Here is a 14,834-nt window from a genome sequence, read left to right as displayed (position 1 = left end):
GGTGGGACAACATGTGTTGCCACGCATTGCCACCCTTTCTCCCATATGATGGGGACAAAATGCCAATGCGCCTCGTCCCATCCACACCATATGATGGGGGAAGGAGGGAAAGTGCATGGGGCATTATGAGACTCCCCGCGCGCCTTCCCTTTCACCAGGAACTGTCCCCCTGGACCTTGTGAAGAGGTCCTAACTAACTAAATAATATATACAAGTTGATTTTGGAAATTGCACTTGGTTTTCAGGTGTATGTGAAACTGAGTTTCAGCTTTAAGCAGTAAACCTCCTGGCCTCCCACCAGAATGCAGAAAACATGTTAATCCTTACCACAGGTGCAGCTCTGATGCTCTTTGGGGAGAGCAGGCAGGCAACAAGGAAAGCAACCACAACCCACTTCGCCATATTTCTCCCTTTCTGTCTTGAGTTACAGTAGGAATGGTAGCAAACTGTAGGACTCTATTTATACTGGATGTTATCAAGGGGAGTACCTTGATGACTCAGTCTTAGAAGGTTCCAAGGCCTGCTTTGCATAGTCCCACCTCCTTACCTTTTCTGAGCTGTCTTTATGTACCTTATCTAACTCTTTTGCTTTTTTGTATTTTCTATTTGTTCCTTATATATTTTTCACAGTCACATACAAGTCTAGAAATTTTAGTAAAAATGTCAGCCCCCCCAAACCTGGGTCTATTTATCCACCGGTAAATGTAAGTTGTTTAGATTTACTCTAATTAAAAAGCAATCAAATAAGAGTAGAGTGGCAAAAGATGAGAGTTTAGTCTGTTCCAAAAGAACCCTAAAGAAACACCAATCCTCTCTACTGTCCCTGTCATGGTACCACTTCTATCCTTAGGAATGCTTTGGTGGGAAAGTGGAGGAGACAGCAGCCATAAGCAGCTGGCACCAGGTCCTTGTTACCATTTTCCCCTCTGTGCAGAATGAGCCTTGACATATTCAGAGGTCATATCAAAATTAAAATTGTGTCTCCGAAACCTGCCTTCAACTAAAACATGAGGTTCGCAGCCACCTCTCCACAAAAGTCACCAGTGACACTGAAATACAACACCACCTGAGCTCTGAGAATGCAGCAATTTTCCAAATGAAGCATAGAGTGTTTGAGGACCGGGAAAACCATAGCGATACCAAGATGCTTGTTTACAAAGCTGTTGTCCTCCCAACCCTGCTATATGCCTGTGAAACGTGAACTATCTACAGATGTCACATGCAACTCCTGGAATGATTCCATCAGCGTTGCCTCTGAAAAATCCTGCAAATCTCTTGGGAAGACAGGTGGACAAATGCCGACATGCTGGAATTAACAAAGACCACCAGCATTTAAGCAATGGTCCTCCACCATCAACTCTGCTGGACCGGCCACATTGTCCGAATGCCCGATCACCATCTCCCAAAGCAGTTGCTCTACCCCAACTCAAGAATGGAAATTGGAATGTTGGATGACAGGAAAAGATATTTAAGGGTGAGCTCAAAGCCAACCTTAAAAACTGTGGCGTAGACACCGAAAACTAGGAAGCCCTGGCCCTTGAGCACTCCAGCTGGAGTTCAGCTGTGACCAGCAGAGCTGTAGAATTTGAAGAGGCATGAATGGAGGGTGAAAGAGAGGAACATGCCAAGAGAAAGGTGCATCAAGCCAACCCCGACCGGGACTGTCTTCCACCTGGAAACCGCATCCCTCACTGCAGGAGAACATGCAGGTCAAGAATGGGGCTCCACAGTCACCTACATACCAGGACACTGAACTTGGAGGACAATCTTACTCGGACAATGAGGGATTGCTTAAGTAAGTAACTAAAATAAGTGTAAACACTCTTATGTCCCCGGTAGATGTGACAGATCTTAATGGTTTGAGCATGGGGTACATCTCTGGAGAACAGGTTTCAAAACCTTGTTTGGGCTTGAAAACCCACCAAGGTCCCATCTACACTGCCATACAACATGCGGATTATCTGCTTTGAACTGGATTATATGGCAGTGTAGACTATGGGCCCTTCCTCACAGCCATATAATCCAGAATATCAAGGCAGATAATCAAAAATATATGATTTGAATCGGATTATCTGAGTCCACACAGCCATATAATCCAGTTCAATGTGGATTTTATAAAACTGTGTAGAAATCCTGATGGTCACATATTTACCTAACATTTTTAATGAATAGATAGGACTCATCTTTTGACAGATGAAACCTGTAAAACATGGCTAAACAACATCAGAGTCTTATCAAAAGGGTAAGAGCAAATGTTCTTGATGTGGAAGAACATACAAAACTATTTCACACTCTGATGAGATTTGGCTACATGTTTCTTGGGGTTCATCTGTGAAATCTTGAAAGCTATGCTATTTATTAAAAGAGTTAGTATATGATAAGTATGTGACCCTAAAGATGAACCACATTTTGTTTTATAACCACTGTGATTAGACAAAAACCATTTGAAAGTCAGTATTATATTATATCCAGCAGACCAGATTCTGATTGGTGACTCTTTCTGTTATGTTTTGGGATGGTTGAACATTATATGTGAAAAAACTGGTTTTTTGTTTGTTGGCTTGCTTGCAACTCCTTCATTCAAATCAATCCACCATCTAGCTTTCTTGTTTGCTCATTTGTGTGTGTGTGTGTTATTTGTTTAACTTGGGCGGAAAGGTGATTTGCATAAAGAAGGACAATCCCACTGAAAGCTCAAGAAACTTGATTTGAAAATATCTATGGGAGGGATAAGCAAAGGTGCTGGGGTGGTGTCAGTACATTCACTGATAAGATTGGGTTTGTTTGGACATTTGATAAGACATGGTGCCAACATGATAAAATGGAAATTAAAGTGCATGAGAGAAATGATAGGCATACAGCATTTCCATCTTTTATTCGGTTTTTCAAGATAGTACATGGGAAGATCCAAGAAAATTTCTCCTATTTCTCCTATTTCCAGAAGTCTGAAAGTATATGGGCAGGCACTAATGCCTTTTTACACAGCCATACAAAATCCAGATTATCTGCCTTAACTGGATTATATAGCAGTGTAGATTCTGTGATGGCATGCCCAAGTATTTGGGAAAATCATAGTGTCTGGCATTACTCGGGGGCTATCTGTATACCTTCTGTTAAGACTGAGACCCTTAACACACAGAGGCATTTTAGGCAAGGTGAAAAGATAACCAAAATGGGTTTATTGAAAACAAGATGAATAAAGTGTTAACTCCACCCAGGACAATTATAAAGTAACTTAAAACAGTAAAGGAGCCTTAGTGGGCTGCAGTCATTTCTCTGGAGACTTCTGCCCCTGGTGCAAAATGATGGTTTACAAGCTGTTGCTTATAAATTGTCTCAGTCCTCTTTCTTGTGAAGCTTAAGCTGGTCAAGAGCTTCTGTTGTCACTGGGACTGGTGATATAAGAATACTGCTGAATGCAGGTGCTAAGGATGCCTGTTTTTTGGATTACTTGGGCTTATGGTTACCAGACAATACCCGAGCTTCTATTCTCTGTAGCTCTGATGCAGAAAAAGGAGTCCAGCAATGGAGATCTATAATAGATTAAGATTTATTTGGGAATAAAATCCCAGCAGCTGACACCAATTATAAAAGATAGGGACTTATTGGGCAATATAAATCCCAGCGCTTGCCACCAGTTATAAAAGATAGAGACTTTACTTGGGCAATACAAATCCCACAGCAGCTGTACCACCACTTGTAAATAGAATGTGGCTTCTCTAAAGAAAAATCAAAAGCTGCACTAAGCTGGAACTTTCTTCTGGCCGAAAAAAAAACCCTTTTAAAAGAACTCTGGCACCCACCAAACTTAAAAGCAATATTAAACCCTTGGCTTACTTAAAGTATCTTAGGCAAGAGTGTGCTTGATTCACGCTCAGGCTTGTGTTCTGAGGTAACACTGAAAAGATTACTCTTTTAAAATATACACTGCCACCTTTTGTCTTTTGATTGCTGCAGGAAACGGCTTTTAAAACTTCACCCACAGATGCAAACGTGAGGCAGATGTTATGAACAATAAAACAATGATGTTTATTTAAGAGAACTTGAACAAAACAGGTAATAAGCTTAGCTGTTCTGAAGTATTGACTTAAAAGCGTGTGGTTTCTTTAAGCAGTTCAAACTTGGTTACACATAAACACTCCTCTTTCCCCTCCAGAAATTACTGACAGGATTTCTTCTCTGAAAGTAATTCTAAACTCCACCACAGATAGTCCTTTTCTGGATCTATCTCTACACTCCTCCACCACCTATCTTCCCTAAGAGCTGTAAAATCTTCTCACTAGCTATCTCTGCTAGCTAACTGACCAACTTCAGGCCTCTCTCTCTATTCTCTTCTCCACTCCAAACTCTTAACTCTTTCTCCTTTGACACCCAGACTCAAGCTGAGCTGACAGGGTTTTAAAACACACCCTTAAAGTCACCCTTTTCCCTTTTCTAAATTAATCTCCACCCACTCTCTTCCAGCCAATCACTAACTCCCCTCATTTCCCTCCAAGCTGCTCCTAAGCATGACTCCTTCAGGAAATGAGATTTTAAAATGGATGCCCCTGGCAACCTTTCCAAAATGGCTGCCAAACTTCCTGGGGCTACTTTCCTAGGCTTTTCCTAGCCTAACAGTTAGGAAATTCATCACAAGCTCTATACAGGCAAATGGAATAGACCAACTGAGGCTGGCCTCTTGGGGGGGGGGTGGTTAGGCTCCACCCAAAAACTAATACAATGGAAGGTATCTACACTATTGGAAAAACCTATACACCAGGGGAAGTGAAGCAGAGGAGAGGAAAAGGCAGAGCTAAAACTTCACAGATTCATACAATCCAGTTCAAAGCTGATAATGTGAATTATCTGCTTTGATAATCTGGATTATATGGTAGTGTAGAAGGGGCCTAAGCAGAAGACTCTCTGAAATCAAAGCTGTTTGCACATGGTTGAATGTGTTCGGCTATCTGCAAACTACTGTGTTTCACCGCTTACCAAGAAATGACCTCATCACTATTCTCTAGTTTCCCAAATAAAGTTTTTTCTTAGTTTTGCAATTCAGCAGACATTGAAGCCTTGGCAATGGTCAGGGTTTCTCATTTGGTAAGACGAAAACTGGTTGTAACAGATGGTCCATTTCCTGTTACTTTAAGAGGATAGGTATTTAAAACATTGCATATCTTTAGTTCGTACAACTATCAGGAGTGATTTTCAGACTGATCTTCCATATGTTCTTGATTTAATTTCCAGAATCTCAGGCCCCTTCATGGACAGGTTGAAGTCAAAGAACAGAGGTGTTTCTTCACCTTGGCCAAAGTGATATTAGCAGAGTCTGTGCTTCAGAGATTGACATATACACTATTGCAAAAATACAGATTTATTTACAGCACTTTGATAGTGATTCAAAACAAAGGACTTTGCTGCCCTGGATGCTAATTGGTCCAAACTAGGGTGGGCTAGGATCCCCTTGCTGGTTGTTTGAGAAGTGTTCTCCACTGGTGTTGTTGATTGGCTCATGGGTTTGGTGGGAATTTTAAGAAACTGCCATTTCTCAGTTTGAAGTCATGTGGCTGTTTCTTTGGTCCTCCTATGGACAGGTGTGGGAGGAAAAGAATCTGGGAAGAGTCTGTGTTAATGGGGCAAATAGCTCCATTCTTGTCTACCTGGAATGAGACAATGACTTTTAGCTGGCCACACAATGAGTACCAGGATGTTGGCACAACCTCAATGAATTCCCTGGGAGGGGTTCAGATCAGGTGATTAGGACTGAGAAGTGTTCCCAGTGATAAGGCTTTGAAAAACCACATGGCTCTCTTTAAACCCATTGTGACATTCCCAGGATATTGTGAAGAATTTTTTCTTCTTCCAGGATTGAATAATGAAGTGCTCCCTGGGGTGTATGTGCTTGTACAACTTCGATGAGTTCATTCAAAAGTTGCCTAGAACTGAGGAAAGGTCATTTGAGGGCCTTGTTTCTGGGGCTTTCTGATGCTGAGCACTGCATTCTGGAAAACAGAATTTAGGGCAGGGCTTTTTGCATTCTCTGTCACAGGATGCCTCACCTTCCCAAACTACATTTTCCATATTGCTATTTTCTGTCTCTCACCCAACTCTGCTAGTCTCACCCCCAACTTCCTTTCCTTATGGCAACTGGCCAAAAAAGCAGCCTTGGTTTTTAAAAACACTTAATGTCCTCTTGATTTGATTGCACACTCAAATTTTTGGTTTTTGTGGTCCTCTGTTAGGAGTTTCGGGACCCAACGGGAACACAGTTTCCTAAAATTTAGGTGTTCTCACGAATCCTTGCTTCAACTGATGCCACCAAATCGTCTGTAATCAAAGAAGGGTGACCGGAGCGGTCCTCATCATGGACGTTGTCACGGCCATCTTTGAATTGTCGTACCCACTTACACACTTTGCTTTCACTCATAACAGTATCACCGTACACTTCACAAATCTGTCGATGAATTTCTGCAGCAGGCAGGTTCCTTGCTGGCAAAAACCGTATCACTGAGCGAACCTCACATGCGGAGGGTGAGTTGATAGTCTTAAACATTTTTAAAACACAGAACAGAACCGTACAGGTTAGCTACAGAGCAGAAACTGAGCACAGTTGTTCCCAAGGCATGCCGGTACACGACGCACGTGCTCATTGAGGTATGCATGCGAACTACTAGTGTCTACAACAAAACGGACCTTTAAAAATACCCTCGTAGAATTTTTGTAATGTTTTTATGTTTTGACTGTACTGTGATGTGCCTTGAGCCATGAGGAGAGGCGGGTAAGAAATAAAATTATTCTTATCATCATCATCATCATCATTATCATCATTGTTAAAAGGATTTCAATCCTTATGTTTTTTCAATGATCAGCCTTCATCAGAGGAATGAAAAACATATCTGAGCCACTCTTATTGGTTCTGTTGGGAAGCCACCACCTTTCACCCACATTTACATTTGTAGTTAATCATGTTAGCATTATGCCTTATCAGCTTTCCAACAAATATTGCAGAAGAGCCAAATAAGTCAATTGTTCCAAGAACCATCACCTATAGCCATCAGAGCTATTTGCATTTGTTCTTCTTTGGATCATGAAATTTTTCAACTATTTCTCCACTCCAGCAGGTAAACATAAAAACTTTGCAACAATTGCCTAAAACCAGAGTATGGTGTTTTCCTATTCTAGCCACCCACCCACTCCCCTTTTCCTCTTATGTCATGTTCCGTGACTGCCTTGCTATTGATCTTTATTGTTTACTAGCTGTACCCGCCACGCGTTGCTGTGGCCAACCTTCCCTCCCTCTTTCTCTCCTTTTGTCTCTCCTCCCTTCCCTCTTTTTCTTTCCCTTCTCCTACCTGTTTCTTTTCTTGCTTCCTTTGCTCTTTGGTTCCATTCTTCCTTGTCTCTTTCCGTCCTTCCCTCTTTCTTTCTCTCTTTCATTCCTTCTCTCCTTCCTTCCCTCTTTCACTTTATTTCCTTCTCTCCTTCCTTCCCTACCCTTCTTTCCTTCCTTTTCTCCTTCCCTCCTCCTTTCTCTCTTTCTCTCATTCCTTGTCTACCCTTTTTCTTTCTTTCTTTCTCTCCCCTCCTTCTCTCCTTCCTTCCCCCTTTCTGTGTATGTTTTATGTTTTGTGTGTGTGTGTGCATATATGTGTGTGTATATATATGTGTGTTTGCGTATATATGTGGTTTTGCGCATGCATAATGTAATTTTTGGTTTTTGACCTTTTAAATCCCTTCTGCTGCATTTTCAGTGTTTTTATGAGTGACGGTCACTCCTTGGGTTAGCAGGTGTATTGTGTCCAAATTTGGTGTCAAATCGTCCAGTGGTTTTTGAGTTATGTTAATCTTACAAACTAACATTACATTTTTATTGATATAGATGTTATACGTTTTTAAAATGCAAAATGAGGTTTAAAAACACATGTGAATAAAAGAATATTTCTGTGGGTTGGTTTACTTCTTTTGAAATAATTGTACAAGGCACATTTATTGATCTGAGAATACATTGGTAAATTAGGAGAAGGGGCTTATGAGGGGTGGGAGCAGCAGCCAGAAGATGGTTCAATGACTTTAACAAGACAGAATCACTCAAGAGAGAACAACAGAAAAGTGGTCTTCAAAAGGGTTACAGGGCATAGGCATTTATCAGCTTCTGTGGTGGATTTCTGCTTCTGGATGCCTAATACTGTAAAAGAAGAAAAGAAGAAGAAAAATAATTGTAATCTCTGATACAAAGTTAAAGCAAGTTAATAAAAATAAGGGAAAATGCCCATTTAGTTTTTAATAAACCTGGCCATGTTGTTGTCAGAACAGAGCCTTGCGCCATCTCTCTGTGGCTGAGATTCTATATCAGGATTCATATCATTTAAAAACTATCATTTAACAGGCAAAATGGCTGTGCTGCAGAAAAATCCTGCCAATCTGAAGGTAAACAGTTCAAGCCCAGGTTGGGATTGAGTACCTACCATTAGCCCCAGCTCACCTGCCCATCTAGCAGGTCAAAAGCAGAAATGTGAGTAGATAAAATAGGTACCGCTTTTAGCAGGGAGGTAATAAAGGCATTCTTAAGGACATTAAGCTCCTTGGCATGGAAGATGGAGCAACAACACCCACCCACCTCGCCACCAATGGCCAGAGTCAAGCACAGCCTCAGAGATGCCAGAATTAAGATGGCAGAAACAGCCTTTACCTCTTGTGTTGTCTGTCTGTCCCTGTTATTGTATAATCAACATTGAATGTGTGCCATATGTGTGTTATGTAAAGACCCTGAGTCCCGTTCAGGGTGAGAAGTGCAGAGAATAAATACTGTAGATAAATAATCATGGCCCCATTCATTTCATATGGTTTTCATAGATAAGAGGTATTCAGAGGTAGTTCGACAGTTCCTTCCTTCAAAATATAGCCCCCAGGATCCAGTATTATGGTGCCTTTTGCAAGTACAAACCAGTCCTGACCAATCTTTGTTTCCAAAATTTGACAGGATCTGGTGCATAGGGTTAATTATCACATACAGAGTTATACTTTACTTGTGCTACACAAGGCTTGTGATGTGTGGCAACAAAGTGCAGCTAGATAAAAAGACACTGAATGTGCAATTGAATATAGAACCAAGTGTGCATGCATACTGATTCATAATGGATACTGCTTATCCATACAAAATGTGTAATGCACATTCATATGCAATGACACACAATGCACTGTTCTCCTTCTGTAACCTTGAATTTAATATAACTATTTCATATCAGAAAAAAATTCAGCCATTTTCTACAGTGGAACTCTCTGCCCCGGAGTGTGGTGGAGGCTCCTTCTTTGGAAGCTTTTAAACAGAGGCTGGATGGCTATCTATCAGGGGTGATTTGAATGCAATATTCCTGCTTCTTGGCAGGGGGTTGGACTGGATGGCCCATGAGGCCTCTTCCAGCTCTTTGATTCTATAATTCTATGATTCTATGTTTCTATTGAAAATAGGCTGCTAAAATTGGTGGACTTTGTCCAAGATCATGTTTGGATTCTTCTGTGATCAGTAGAAGTTGGTGACTCTGATATCATGTAACAGGAAACCTACCACAGTCTTTAATTGAGTGGTTTATTTCCCATACTAGTACCCTGCCCTTTTCACCCCGAAGGGGACTCAGGACAGCCTCATAACTGGCAACATTTGATGCCCAACAAATAAACAAATCCCAAAAAATAATAATTACAATTAAACCAGCAATAAAACATAAATGGTAAAAACAGCCATTAAAATCACACAGGTTCAAAATCATAGTCCAGAATCAGTCCATTACCCTGTCACTTTAAGTGATCTCAAGTATTGCATTGCTATAGTTACTGTGTGAATGCTTGGTCCCATAAACATGTCTTAAAACAGGATGGAGGGGCTATTCTGATTTCATTGGGGAGGGAGTTCCACAAACAAGGGGCCACCACTGAGAAGGCCTTGTCTCTCGTTCCCACCAGTTGTGCTTGCAAGGGTGGTGGGATTGAGAGCAGGGCCTCCCCAGATGATCTGAGTCTCCACAATGGTTCATAGGAGGAGCTATGTTTGGATAAGTAAGATGGGCTGGAAGTGATTCACCTTTGCGGGGGGTGGGGGGTATGAGTGTGGGCATGAGTTGGGGGATAGTACCTTTAAAGTTTGAACTCAATCCAAAGGAGATGCACTACTCCATTCACATGAGAAAGAACACCCTCATTGACTATGGTGACAAGTTGTGATTATTCCACTCATATAGAAACAAACCAGTATTCTGCCATAGGTGGTATGATAGAAAAAGATCACTTGCTCAGAAACACCCCCTCCTTTATATTTCTGTCTTACTCAACCCTGTACAAAAAAGTCTAAAACGCTAAATACTCACCCAGACAATGGGGCCATTGTTAGTGTTCTGCAGAACAAAAACAATAGTAAAGATACATTATTTGTGTTCTAATCCATTTGTGCAAATCCAAATCCAGTTCTTTCACTTCTATATTGCAGTCTACAGAACCACCTGAGAATGCTAAAAAATTCTATAATGTAACTTCTATTTTTTCCCCTACAGGTATAGCACCATACTCTCATTTGAATTGTCATGACTTCATCCAGTAGAATCCTGGGATCTGTAGTTTGGTGAAGCACTACAGTTGCCTAACCAAATATTTACCACAAAAAAGATCCCAGCATACCAAGGTAACTATCCATGGTACCTACTAGGCCTGGGTAACAACGGAAAAATTTGTTTCTAAAATCGATTTGTATTTGGGGTTTTTTTTTTGTTTCGATATTTAAAATAATTACAAAATTTTCCTTTTAAAAAGTTCGATATTTATGAAATTTCGTAAATGGTAAAAAATTAACGAATCGATTTCCGAAACAATAACTAATCGATTCGTTAATGGCGGACGCGACCGCGAAATACGCTAAAAAACCTCCAAAACCTTCAGAAACTTCCCTCTCCCTCTGTTGTTGACTGTTGGTGTGATATTATAATTTTTTTCACTAATTAAACCATAAAACTGGCCCAGACATGCGGGAATAATAACAAAACGACCTCAAAACAATAACGAAACGAATACAATATCGAAATACGAAGCATTTACAAAACGTTTTTGAAAATTCGTTTTTTTTAATAATTGCTCCAGAATGGTTCGTTATCGTTTTGTAATTGAAAAAATTAACGAATTATTAATGAATTACGAATTAACGAAACGAAACCGCCCAGCCCTAGTACCTACCTATTATAAAACTGAAGTGCCAAAATTATGCAATGTGAAATAGATCTACCTAACAAAGTGATGGATTCTGCTTCATTGAGTGCTTTCAAACAGAAGTTGAAGGGTCATATATTAGATCTGTCCCATCTGTTGATTCCTCCATTAGCATAGGATTAGAATAAATAGCATTTGAGACCAATCATTCTATGACCTTCACTTCCAAGATTCTTTGAATCATGATGGTGCAAGCAGGAAGAGAAGTCTTAATACACAGTTTTAATTTGAATTAATGTTTTCTATTGATGTTTGTTTAGAAACTTTACTATGACAATTTAATCTGAATGGAAAACAATAACTGAAAAACAATACAGAAAAAATAATAGTAATAGAAGGTAAGAGGGACTACTTGGAATAGAAAACATTTGGAGCAGAAAGAGAGTATTTTGAAATTAAATTGTAGTACAAGGAAATTTCTTGGAGCTAGAGAGCTATTCAAGAAGAAAAGAAGGAACTCCATGACCCATGGACAGTTGGGGCTGGTGTGATTTATGGATGGAATGGACGACTTTTGGAAGCAGCAAATGTTTTTGTTTGTTAGGGGTACTGAATACTGTATATTATTATTGCATCCATTTTGTTAGAGATCACATGGAGTTAGCAAGATGCCAACTTGCTGATTTATCTGGAAGGGTTTGGAAGAATATCCTAAAACACAAGGAAAAACAAGTGTAGATACCTCACAGGCCTCAATAGGAGTGATGCAGGTGATGTGGGGCGTTTAACACCAGGTTTGCCTGCTGCCCAATGCTGCCCATTGGATTCCTCCGCTGTCTCACAGTTTAAAGACCTCAATGTCTGCCCATGTTTTAGAAAGTACTTTTACCAGGCAAAAACTGTGGATATTTTCTTGAGGGCCAGGAGTCTTGTACAGAAGGTGGATTTTGTTGTACGGAGCTTTCACTTCTGTCTTGAAAAGAGATGTGGAGCAGCAGAGAAGAGCAAGTAGCTCTTTATATGATCTTGGGCTTCAGCTCCCTTTATCTCTCACAACTAGATATTCTGGCTATAGATAAAATGAGTGCTGCAGTCCATTGGCTACTAGCAGACCACACTTGCCCATTCCAGATTTTGAATATTTATGATGGGGGTTTTAAAATATGAGTTGAGTCCAAACTTTGGGGAAAAATGTTACACCAGGAATTAATTGATGAGAGAAGCTGAGGAACATATACAGGTCTCTGATACTTACTCCATTGTCATTGAAGCTGTTGTCACCAGCATTGTTGTTATCAAAACTTCCACCGTTCTAGAAACAGAACACAAGAGGAAATTTTAAAGATTGGTGGTTCTCTGGATAGCAGTGGAAGATGTTAATGTGGCATAATAGTTTGAGTGTTGGACTATTATTTATTTATTATTTATTTAAAGTATTTATATTTTGCCTTTCTCACCCTGAAGGGGACTCAGAGCAGAGCACAGCATATATACTAAACAGTTCTGGCCCAGTTTACCTGTCTGAACATTCCTCCCTCAATGAACCATCTAGGACCATTGCAGTTGCATTTGGTGAGGACGAGAGACAGGGCCTCCTCTGTGGTGGCCCCTCGGCTGTGGAACTCCCTAATGAGGTTAGATCTGCCCCCTCCCTTCTGAACTTCCGGAAGAAACTTAAATTCTGGTTATGGGATCATAGAATAGTTTGCTTTACTGAGGAAGACAAGATTCTATTGGACCTTACTTCGATTGATTTGGATGACAATTTTAATCCGGTGAATTTAATCTGGCGAACTGGTTCTAATGTATATTTTTAACTATTTTAATGTATATGGATGTATTTATTATGTGTTTTATATTATGTTTGGCATTGAATTGTTGCCTGTTTGGAAGCCGCTCTGAGTCCCTTCTTGGGGGTCAAGAAGGACAGGGTGTAAATGTTTAAAATAAATAAAAATAAAATAAATATATGGCAAGCATTCAATACCAGAACATAGCCCGAAAAAACCCACAAGAACTGAGATAAAATAAACTATAAAAATAATAAACACTAAAATCAGTCATCTCCACTTTAATATCAATTGTTTAAAACCATCTCAGATCAGCAATACCCAATCCGATCAGCAGGGAAAAGTTTCCTATTGTTGCCTTATTGCACTGTCCGAAAAGCTTGATCCCACAGCCATGTTTTTACCATCCTTCTGAAGGACAGGAGGGAGGGGGCTGATCTAATCTTGCCAGGGAGACAGTTCCATAGCCAGGGGGTGATTACGGAGAAGGTCCTCTCTCTCATCCCTGCCATTCGCACCTGTGATGGTGGCAGGACCAAGAGCAGGGCATCCCTGGAAGATCTTAAACTCTATGGTGGTTCATAGAAGGAGATGTGTTCAGACAGGTAGATTGGGCCAGGGCCATTTAGGACTTTATAGGCCAAAGCCAGCACTTTGAATTGTGCTCGGTAGCAAACTGGCAACTAGTGGAGCTGACGCAACATGGGAGTTGTGTGCCTTGGGAGACCAGGGTTCAAATTCCCAATCAAGCATGGCAATCAAGGCATACAAAAGTGAGAAGTCAGGGTGAGAAGGGCCGTCAGGTTTTAGAGAATTTTATAATATTCCCTTATTTACAAGATGTAACAGCAATGAGGAAATACAGGTATGAACTGCTACAGGATTTAAGATGGATGCAAGATATAGATAGATCACATATATACTTGTCAATACTTACTCCATAAGCTGCAAACCCATATGAGTTCTGCAATATAAAAAATGAAATTTAGAATATCTCATAATAATTTGCATAGCACAATTTTCCTCTGCTTTGAAATTTAGACCTTCTTGAGAAAAGATGATTATTCAAAGTTGAGATGATCAACTACTACACTATGGCTGAACCAGAAGTAGGAGCATAACTATTGAAAGTAGCAAATTAAGGTGCTCACCCTCCCAATATTAATCATTTTCCTGTTTTTCTTCAATTTCTAGAATTACAGATATGTGAGGATAAAATTCAATCACATTTAGAATTCATTTGTTTGCCATCCATGTTCATATTCCCTTGCTCGTTTTGCCAGTCCCCGATGCAATTCTAACCATTTACTGAAGTTGGAGCTAATTTAATCGGATTTAGTCAAATCTGTCATTTCATAGTTTGATTGAGAATGTATTCCATGCAAATCTTACTGTAAAAATATATCTACTTCTGTGTAATCACTTATCTATGTGTTATCAAAGAGAAGGAAGCAGAATCAGTTGGGAGTTAGCCACACCTTTATAGAAACAACATGTAGCTAAATAATATAGAGCAGAACTATTGATCATCTGAAAATTCAAAGGAATTCTGGACTCACTCCATTGTCATTCATGCTGCCACTTCCGACATTGTTGCCGTCAAAGCTGCCTGAATTCTGCAAAGGAAAAGAAAAATCACCCTGTTAGGTCAACTATTGGAAAGAGCAAAGAGAACTCCATGTAAGATAGTCATCATGAGGATACAGTGGCACCAACCAGTTCAAGAATCTGAAATGTATTTCTGGAAAGAATTGGGATGAGGAAGCCAAATTAAATAAATAGGAAGGAAAGCAGTGACAAAAAAGACGGAGGAAGAGTATAAGGGAAGCAGAAAACAAGCACCTAGCCATAGTTGAAAGAAAGATAAGGTTG

At 40.1% G+C, this 14,834-nt stretch overlaps 1 long non-coding RNA gene across 1 annotated transcript; it reads right to left on the bottom strand.

Annotated features, from left to right (window-relative positions):
* Nucleotides 1-7,934: 7,934 nt before the first annotated feature.
* LOC132781416 (uncharacterized) lies at nt 7,935-14,583 on the bottom strand. The gene is made up of 5 exons (XR_010908798.1): nt 14,522-14,583; nt 13,900-13,926; nt 12,428-12,484; nt 10,344-10,370; nt 7,935-8,167 (listed from the first exon to the last, which is right to left on the bottom strand). It is a non-coding gene; the product is annotated as an uncharacterized lncRNA (long non-coding RNA).
* Nucleotides 14,584-14,834: the final 251 nt, after the last annotated feature.

Source organism: Anolis sagrei, chromosome Y (assembly GCF_037176765.1).
Source record: "Anolis sagrei isolate rAnoSag1 chromosome Y, rAnoSag1.mat, whole genome shotgun sequence".
Taxonomy (NCBI): Eukaryota; Metazoa; Chordata; class Lepidosauria; order Squamata; family Dactyloidae; genus Anolis; species Anolis sagrei.
This window is presented reverse-complemented; position numbering and strand designations above follow the sequence as displayed.